Source organism: Tasmannia lanceolata, unplaced genomic scaffold (genome assembly GCF_043159265.1).
Source record: "Tasmannia lanceolata isolate RefF3 unplaced genomic scaffold, GAP_Taslan_0.1 ptg001172l, whole genome shotgun sequence".
In the NCBI taxonomy this organism is placed as follows: Eukaryota; Viridiplantae; Streptophyta; class Magnoliopsida; order Canellales; family Winteraceae; genus Tasmannia; species Tasmannia lanceolata.
In genome coordinates this window covers 17,501-25,000 of record NW_027519832.1, presented here as the reverse complement: position 1 = coordinate 25,000, position 7,500 = coordinate 17,501, and the positions used below count along the sequence as shown (strand labels likewise).

The window sequence follows — 7,500 nt, the reverse complement described above, 5'->3', positions numbered from 1 at the left end:
AATAGATTGTGGGGTAGCTCATGAGAGGAATTGTTGTTGAGAAATCTGAAACTAGAAAGGAATTTTGGAATTCCTATGGAACCATAATAGTCTAAATGTAACCATAGTATAAAATAGGGTCAGTTGACTTGTTCCAATTCATTGGTTTAATCCAGTATAAATCTAAGAATAAGACGGGATCGTCTTCTTGACAAACATGAATAGATAGATTCTATCTATTTTTTTTTAATCTTTTTAATAAGATAAGAAAAAGATAAGAAAAAAAATGTTTTTTTATCCCTCGATCCTCGAGGGAAGATCTTTCTTTAATGAAAAGTTTTCTATTTTCTATTTAGAATTGATTGGTCATACCTGTATTGCAATAATACAATAATATGAATGACTCGCTATTCACTCGGTTTCTGGGTCATAATCATAAGATTATGTAGGAGAGATGGCCGAGTGGTTCAAGGCGTAGCATTGGAACTGCTATGTAGGCTTTTGTTTACCGAGGGTTCGAATCCCTCTCTCTCCGTACCTTCACCTAATTCACCAACGGTACCGACTACAATGTATCAAATCAAATAACAATTGATACGAGTATTCCAATCGTACTTTATTTGATATAGATTCTCTATTCCTAATTGCTGTGGTATGGAAAATACCGGAACGGAAAGAATGGACAAGGAATAAAAATCTCACCGCTGATCCATTTGTAATACGTGAATGGGAGAAAAATCCGGATCAAACCTCTTAGATCTATTTACTTCGGCGAAAGAAAAAAAAGGGGCTTGTCCAAAGCTTTGTTATTTTAGTTAGGTTCAAGTCTGACGGGAATAATATTCTACGACTAGCAACTCATTGATTTTCAAACCGATCCACTTAATATCTATTATTTGATTTACTAATCCTTTATATTGGGATGAATAAAGACTCAAATGTTTTGCCAACTCCTCGTGGGGGGATGAATCCATATAATTTTGAATCAGAGCTCTGGATCTTTGTTCATCCCTCATAGTAATAATATCTTGGGGTTTGCAGCGATAACTTGGGATATCTACTATACGGCCATTAACTAAAATATGTCTATGATTAACTAATTGCCTGGCTCCCGGAATGGTCGAAGCCATACCCAATCGAAAAAGGATGTTATCCAAACGCATCTCAAGTAGTTGTAGTAAAACCTGACCTGTTGACCCTTTGGCTTTCCCAGCAATACGAACATATCTAAGTAATTGTTGCTCTGTCAGACCATAATGAAAACGCAATTTTTGTTTTTCTTCTAGACGAATACGATATTGAGATCTTTTCCCGGAACGCGATTGGTTTCTAAGATCACTTCCGGATCTAGGTCTTTTCCTAGTGAGTCCCGGTAAAGCCCCTAGACGGCGTATTTTTTTGAAACGAGGCCCTCGGTAACGAGACATAAAGACTCCTTAATTTTATTGAAATTTCATTTTACAGAATAAACCTAAATTAATACTGAACTAAACGATAAACGAAGCTAAATCCACTGAAGTACTACAAAGAGGAATAAGATGAATTGTATCAATATCCGTATTATTTTGTATATTGTATATATGGGAAGTTAAGGATCCTTTTCTTGATTTGTTCTGTATAGATCAAACGGCTCCAATCCGTTTTTTATTCTTTATTCATAGTTGGAAGTTCCCGCGACATAACATAATAGATCGGTAACCCGACATTTGGAGAAAAAAAAGGGGGGGGTCTTCTCAATATTCCTTGGTCTCAAGGAAAGATGATCAATCCTGATAAAAAAAAAAAAATAGAACAAATAGAGAAAGCCGACTATCGGAATCGAACCGATGACCATCGCATTACAAATGCGGTGCTCTAACCTCTGAGCTAAGCGGGCTCATATAACAGAAATAGTGCGTGAATAGGAATTCGGGAAACTATTGGGATCTTAGTTAGCTATTAGCTATTAATAATTATTAATATTAATTATTATAAATTATTATAACATATTAATTAATATTAATAATTATTAATATAATATGAATTTTGATTTTATTTTTGATTATTTTCTATTTGATTATTTATTTTTGATTATTTCATTTATTAGTAGTCACTAGCACTAGAATTTTTTTTTTTCATTCAAATCAAATTTAAAAAACGCAAAATAATACTATATACATATGAAATAATTCTATATTCTATTATAGAATAGAATATAACTATTAGTTATAGCAGTTATAGCAGATTATATGAATTCTATTTCTATTAGAGTGTAGTTCCTAAGGAAAGGATAAGATAAGGATGCAATCCAGATCCTACTGAGATATTCCTTTTGTTTCATTCGGAAAGGGAGGAGATAGGACGAAAAAAAAAAAAAGAAGAATGAATATCGACCGTTCCAGTATTCCAAACTGCGCGGGAAAAATGAGAGGGGGGGGGAACATCTATATGTGGGATATATCCATCCATATTGAATTGCAGATACATCAATGATAGAATCATTTCTGATTGGACCAAATAATGGAATGGTCCTCCAATAGATATGAAAGAAGATGGGCAAGAAATAAAATAGGAGCAGACACTTTTTCGATATAGGAATCAGTATCTAATGAATTCAATGGTTCCAACATAAATGAAAGAAGGGGATGGGATCACAATGAGATCGAGATCTCATAAGGGGGATATGGCGAAATTGGTAGACGCTACGGGCTTGATTGGGTTGAGCCTTGGTATGGAAACCTACTAAGTGGTAACTTCCAAATTCAGAGAAACCCTGGAATTAAAAATGGGCAATCCTGAGCCAAATCCAGTTTTCTGAAAACAAGGGTTCAGAAAGCGAGAATCAAAAGAAGGATAGGTGCAGAGACTCAATGGAAGCTGTTCTAACGAACGGGGTTGACTACATTGGTAGAGGAATCCTTCTATCAAAACTCCAGAAAGGATGACCTTATTTAAGTACATAGACGTACTTAAATATCAAATGATTAATCACGACCCGAATCCGGATTTTTTGATTATTTATATGAAAAATTGCAGAATTCTTGCTAAATTAAATCGATTCCAAAAGGAAGAATCGAAGATTCAGTGATCAAATCATTTACTCCAGAGTCTGAAAGATCTTTTGAAGAACTGATTAATCGGACGAGAATAAAGATAGAGTCCCATTCTACATGTCAATACCGACAACAATGAAATTTATAGTAAGAGGAAAATCCGTCGACTTTTGAAATCATGAGGGTTCAAGTCCCTCTATCCCCAATAAAAAAAAAAAGGCCTATTTTATTCCATTCCCTAACCATTTATCCTCTTTTTTCGTCAGTGGTTCAAAATGAGCTTAGCTATGTTTCTCACTCACTCTACTCTTTCACAAATGGATCCGACCAGAAATCTTTCTCTCTTATCACAAGTCTTGTGATAGATATGATCTACGTACAAATGAACATATATGGCAAGGAATCTCCATTATTGAATCATTCACAGTCCATATCATTACTCTTACACTTACAAAGTCTTCTTTTTGAAGATCCAAGAAATTCCAAGGCTGAGGTAAGATTTTCTAATGTTTTTTGAGTCCCTTTAATTGACATAGACCCAAGCCCTCTAGTAGGATGATGCGTCGGGGATGGTCGGGATAGCTCAGCTGGTAGAGCAGAGGACTGAAAATCCTCGTGTCGCCAGTTCAAATCTGGTTCCTGGCACGTGGTTAATATATCGAATAGATACTCATACAAATGAATCGATATGGATCGGGATCCATATTCTATTCGTTAATAGTCTAGATCATGATACATACTTATCCATCTAGGGATATATCTAGATCCCCCATTTTTTTTTTTGATGGGTAAAGAAAAGAATTAGATTCTGTTCCCTCTTCTTTTTTGTTTGTTCATACTGTACCTGCTCTCGCTCAAAAAGAATGTTAATACTTCATACATATTTGAATTGAAGTTAGTTGGCTGAAAACCCAAAAGTCTAGTCTAGAGAGGAATCGAAGGGTAGGAATAGACAGGATTCATTTCAGATACAGTACAAAGAAAATCTGATCCCCTTTTCATTTCTGAATTTTGAGTTCATAATTTCATATTTTCTTTCATATTCTATTTCTTCACTTTCTCTTTCTTCACTCCCTCCTACGTGACTTTTCGGGGCCCATCTAAGTGATGTGCGCGGTACAAAGTTCATGGTGCAGAACTCTTTTGATTCATCCTATTGGCTTTGCTCATCCGAAATGGATATCTTCCAAATTGGGGAATATCAATGAAGCCCCTTTAGTAGCCCATTCATAATACTGAGATGAGAGTCCAGTTATTCTGTTTCATCTAGAACAGAACATAAAAAGATTCCTTGAATATCTGGAGTCGTAGAAGTGAATATTAGTTTCTTATCATTCAATGAGCATCTTGTATTTCATAGAAATTGGGGGCAATATAATCCTTACGTAGGGGCCAGCCTATCCAACTTTCAGGCATCAAGATACGTTTCAGGCGTGGATGATTTTCATAAGAGATTCCCAACATATCATAAGATTCCCGTTCTTGAAAATCAGCACTTTTCCAAATCCAGAAAACAGACGGGATTCTAGGATTCCTCCTTGGGGCAAATACTTTTATGCATACCTCTTCGGGTTGATCCACACCATACTGTATTCTCGTAAGATGATACACACTAGCTAACAACCCGCCCGGTGCTACATCATAAGCACACTGGGAACGTAGATAATTGTAACCATATACATATGAAATGACAGCAATGGAGTACCAATCCTCGGGCTTTATTTGTAAAGTCTCTATTCCTTGGTAATCGAAGCCCAAAGATCTATGCACTAGCTCATGCTTGACTAGCCAAGCAGATAAACGACCTTGCATCTTCTTGATCTCTCCCACATTTGTATTTGTATGAGTATTTCACATTTACGATGAAATTTATGAAGATTTACCCGCTGTTTGTTATTCTGCACAAAAGCATCCTGCCTAATTCACTAATTCGTGGGAAGATACTGAACTTTTGTATTTGAAAGATGTTTCAGTTTCAGGAGGTATTTCTGAAGTAGATGGAGATTTATAGAGTAATCCTTGATCGTAATTTCCAGTATGAGTACTGCGTCCAACATGAAACTTGTGATTGGTAGTAAAATATCGATTTTCCTGTTGAGACCCAATTTGATCTTCATAGATTTCTCGAGATACTTTCTTACGAAGTTTCGTTATAGCATCTATAACTGCCTCTGGTTTGGGTGGGCAGCCCGGCAAATAGACATCCACAGGAATTAGCTTATCGACTCCCCGAACGGTACTATAAGAATCCGTACTGAACATCCCTCCTGTAATAGTACAAGCTCCCATCGCAATGACATATTTTGGTTCAGGCATTTGCTCATATAATCTCACTAAGGAAGGCGCCATTTTCATTGTTACTGTGCCGGCTGTTAAAATGAGGTCTGCTTGCCTAGGACTCGATCTTGGTACCAATCCATAACGATCAAAGTCGAATCGCGAGCCTATTAATGAAGCAAATTCAATGAAGCAACAACTGGTACCATAGAGAAGCGGCCATAAACTGGAGAGTCTTGACCAATTCGAAAGATCATTCGATGTAGTTGAAATAACTGAATTTTGGGTTGTTTGGTCAAGTAACGGAAACTCAATAGAATTAATAACTGTCTCAATGTAATCTTTTCTTTGTTTTTGATTTTGATTGTCTGAATATTCAGGAGCTAAGACCATTCCAATGCTCCTTTTCGCCATGCATAAACTGAACCAACAATTGGGATAAGCACGAAAATGAAAGCTTCTATAAATACAGATACACCCAATACATCGAAACTCATTGCCCATGGATAAAGAAAGACCGTTTCAACATCAAAAACAACAAAAACTAGAGCAAACATGTAATAGCGAATTCGGAATTGTAACCAAGCATCCCCCATTGGTTCTATACCCGATTCATAACTAGAGAGTTTCTCTGGTCCTTCACTAATCGGGGCTAAAACTCCCGAAATTAGAAATGCTAAAATAGGAATAAGACTTGATATTATTAGAAATGCCCAGAAAATATCATATTCGTAAAGCAGAAACATAGATGCACTCTCATGAATGTGGAATATACCGAATTAGTCGATTCAAATTGGAATTGTCAATTCATCCATAACTGCTTAGTCGAAACAACAATTTTGATCGAACCACATAGTTGAGTTTGTTTGCTGCGGGTCATGCCTCGTTTCAAGATTCATCCAATAGAATCCCACTTACCCTTTCTTCAATTCTATTTAGATATGGTGTAGACATATTATGTTCTTGTACAAATAAGACTCTCTCACTTTACCTTGGGTTTTCTATAAAAAAAAAAATAAATGAAAGAATATTTTCATTTTCATCAAAAATGAATAAAAAAAAGATTAATTCAATATTAATTATATTATCTATAATTATGTGAAAATAAAATGGAAATATTCCATTTTCAATGAAAATATTCAATGAATATAATATAATAATATAATAAAATCAAAGAAGAGGTCTGGCTCATTTTTTTTTTTCTCTTTTGTAGTAGAATGCCTAGCTCGGGATTTAGGGTATATTCTACTCGGTTGGCGTTGGTGTATTCTTTTCATTAAGATCGGGGTATAGAATCATTGTTTCTATTGATTCGATATGAATACATAAACAGAAACAGAATGCATCGACCAATTAGACTCTCTCCTTGTCCCAGATTTATACTTAATTGATTTGATTCAATCTTCAATCTGTTGAATTATGAGGAACCCTTACATAGAACAACTCATGGGTTCCTATACCCAAATTAGATACTTTTGACCTGTACTATCCCGACAGGACCCCCCAGAAACAATCGAGTTATTTAAATCGAGTTAAAAGTCTTGAAAGAGTCATCCTATTTCGGACCCATTTCTAGTACCCAAAATCGCTATTTGGAATGACTCGAAATACTTATTAATGTAATAACACCTAGTAAGACCAACCAATGGGTTAGGTTTCGTGACAATCAAAAGAGGTTTCGTTTGAAGCAAACCCACACAATGGAGCGTACCACAATGGTAGAGTCGGCCGAATCATAAATTATCTACAGAAGATAGCTCTGATGGAATCACGCGTTGTCGAACAATTCGACAGACCAAATCCCCAAAAACACTCATAGAAATAGAAGAGAGCACAAACGTTGATACCTTTAGGACCAATTCATTATTTCTGAAACAATGAATTTGGGTTGTTGTTCCACCAAAGAGCGATCAGTCGGGGGATTGGATTCCTAACTCATCCAAGTTCAAACAGACCCCTAATCTTCTTGCATAAAGTCTGCATCGGTAGAATCGACAGAATTGAAATGATGAGCAATTGGATTGGAGTAGGTTGGGATACAAAAAAATAAGTATTGTACAGAAAGATAAAAATAACTAAACTACTTGCTTTGCCTTTGCTAGGCCGGCTATACGAAGAAAAGTCTAGTCTATTTTACAATGTTTACAATGAAACTTACCGAAGAGCTTTCTTTTTGAAACTCTGGCTTTTCTACAAATACAAGAACAGGTCC

General features: G+C 35.8%; 3 non-coding genes across 3 annotated transcripts; 2 read left to right on the top strand and 1 right to left on the bottom strand.

Moving 5' to 3' along the window:
• Window positions 1-427: 427 nt before the first annotated feature.
• On the top strand, window positions 428-514 carry TRNAS-GGA (transfer RNA serine (anticodon GGA)). The gene has a single exon. It is a non-coding gene; the product is annotated as a tRNA-Ser (tRNA).
• Window positions 515-1,782: 1,268 nt separating this feature from the next.
• Window positions 1,783-1,855, bottom strand: TRNAT-UGU (transfer RNA threonine (anticodon UGU)). The gene has a single exon. It is a non-coding gene; the product is annotated as a tRNA-Thr (tRNA).
• A 1,728-nt stretch (window positions 1,856-3,583) lies between these two features.
• Window positions 3,584-3,656, top strand: TRNAF-GAA (transfer RNA phenylalanine (anticodon GAA)). Its single transcript has one exon. It is a non-coding gene; the product is annotated as a tRNA-Phe (tRNA).
• Window positions 3,657-7,500: the final 3,844 nt, after the last annotated feature.